The following is a 2,500-nucleotide window of genomic DNA, read 5'->3' on the forward strand; positions in this document are numbered from 1 at the left end:
TAGCTGTTATGGGGAGACGGCACGTGGCTGAGTGCACAACATTTGGACCGTATGGTTCGCTGTTGTTGGGCGCAGTCGTTGTACGGTCACACATGTGCCACAGCGTATCATTCAGTACATACGGACCTATGTGCAGTACAATGTGAGGGTTAAGCTTACGACATCAGCGGACAGTGGACACAGGCCGTACCACGACGTAGACTGAGCGCTTCGACATGCGAATGCCAGTGAACAGCTGCGAAGGGCATTGAACACGCAAGCACCTGAACGACCAGCGTGCGAAGGCAGGGGGGGGGGAGGGGGGGGCGATGTACATCCTGCAGTCGTCCACATTACAGTGTACAGCGGGAGCATGTAAAAAGTAAGCAACACTTGCGAAGTGTTGAACATGAAACGATACACAAGAGGGTGGGCGGTGCGAGTAGCGAACTATATTCAGAGGGTTGTGGTTAGACAACACTAGATTAATGTAACGTGTCATATGCCAATTACAGAGCAGGTTAAGGCACAACGTGGGTTAGGTTAAGGCACAACGTGGGTTAGGTTAAGGCACAACGTGGGTTAGGTTAAGGCACAACGTGGGTTAGGTTAAGGCACAACGTGGGTTAGGTTAAGGCACAACGTGGGTTAGGTTAAGGCACAACGTGGGTTAGGTTAAGGCACAACGTGGGTTAGGTTAAGGCACAACGTGGGTTAGGTTAAGGCACAACGTGGGTTAGGTTAAGGCACAACGTGGGTTAGGTTAAGGCACAACGTGGGTTAGGTTAAGGCACAACGTGGGTTAGGTTAAGGCACAACGTGGGTTAGGTTAAGGCACAACGTGGGTTAGGTTAAGGCACAACGTGGGTTAGGTTAAGGCACAACGTGGGTTAGGTTAAGGCACAACGTGGGTTAGGTTAAGGCACAACGTGGGTTAGGTTAAGGCACAACGTGGGTTAGGTTAAGGCACAACGTGGGTTAGGTTAAGGCACAACGTGGGTTAGGTTAAGGCACAACGTGGGTTAGGTTAAGGCACAACGTGGGTTAGGTTAAGGCACAACGTGGGTTAGGTTAAGGCACAACGTGGGTTAGGTTAAGGCACAACGTGGGTTAGGTTAAGGCACAACGTGGGTTAGGTTAAGGCACAACTTGGGTTAGGTTAAGGCACAACTTGGGTTAGGTTAAGGCACAACTTGGGTTAGGTTAAGGCACAACTTGGGTTAGGTTAAGGCACAACTTGGGTTAGGTTAAGGCACAACTTGGGTTAGGTTAAGGCACAACTTGGGTTAGGTTAAGGCACAACTTGGGTTAGGTTAAGGCACAACTTGGGTTAGGTTAAGGCACAACTTGGGTTAGGTTAAGGCACAACTTGGGTTAGGTTAAGGCACAACTTGGGTTAGGTTAAGGCACAACTTGGGTTAGGTTAAGGCACAACTTGGGTTAGGTTAAGGCACAACTTGGGTTAGGTTAAGGCACAACTTGGGTTAGGTTAAGGCACAACTTGGGTTAGGTTAAGGCACAACTTGGGTTAGGTTAAGGCACAACTTGGGTTAGGTTAAGGCACAACTTGGGTTACATTGCGGTACAAATTGCGTTACATTGCGGTACAAATTGCGTTACATTGCGGTACAAATTGCGTTACATTGCGGTACAAATTGCGTTACATTGCGGTACAAATTGCGTTACATTGCGGTACAAATTGCGTTACATTGCGGTACAAATTGCGTTACATTGCGGTACAAATTGCGTTACATTGCGGTACAAATTGCGTTACATTGCGGTACAAATTGCGTTACATTGCGGTAGAAATTGTGGTACAAATTGCGTTACGAATTTGGTTAGGTTAAGGTGCAAAATGGGTTAGGTTAAGGTGCGAAATGGGTTGGATTACAGTACACAACGTGGTAAGAGAGTGTGTTGTTGGGGGGGGGGGGGGCCGAGGTTCGTTGGTAGTGATCATTGTAAGTGAATGTCTGAGGCAGCGTCAGTATGTCACAGCAGTTATGTCTCGTCAGGATGCGCTTATGCGCTTTTCGCTCGTGACTGGAGGCGCGCCGCGTCTGTGGTTGCGGCACACCTGTGTGATTCATTCCTGCCATTGTTTCTGTGCCGTAACAGGTGGCAGTGTGGTGGTGTTGGGTGCACCCCTGTGTAGGACATGTGTGGGTGTTGGTGGCTTATCTGAGCAGTTGTGGATGTCGGACGGGTGGGATATTCTATTTTAGAATTGGACTCCCTGGTGTGGTTATCATAGTGTGGATGGTGTACTGTGGCGGAGAGGATGCACCGGACGTTGGTCCATGCTGGTGCTTACATATTGTATCTGTGTCTGTTACAGGCAGAGAGTAATGTGTGATAGAGTGTCTCGCTGAGGTGTGGTTCATATTGTGTGCACAGACTTACAGCATGTATAGGGACAGCGGGAATTTGGCATATTGGATATAACTCTTCGTGAAACGCAAGATATAGGGGTGGATTGCAACGTACGAGTGCGGGAAGAGTCCGCCGTTCATCCGCTGGA

This window comes from Schistocerca cancellata, unplaced genomic scaffold (assembly GCF_023864275.1).
Source record: "Schistocerca cancellata isolate TAMUIC-IGC-003103 unplaced genomic scaffold, iqSchCanc2.1 HiC_scaffold_575, whole genome shotgun sequence".
In the NCBI taxonomy this organism is placed as follows: Eukaryota; Metazoa; Arthropoda; class Insecta; order Orthoptera; family Acrididae; genus Schistocerca; species Schistocerca cancellata.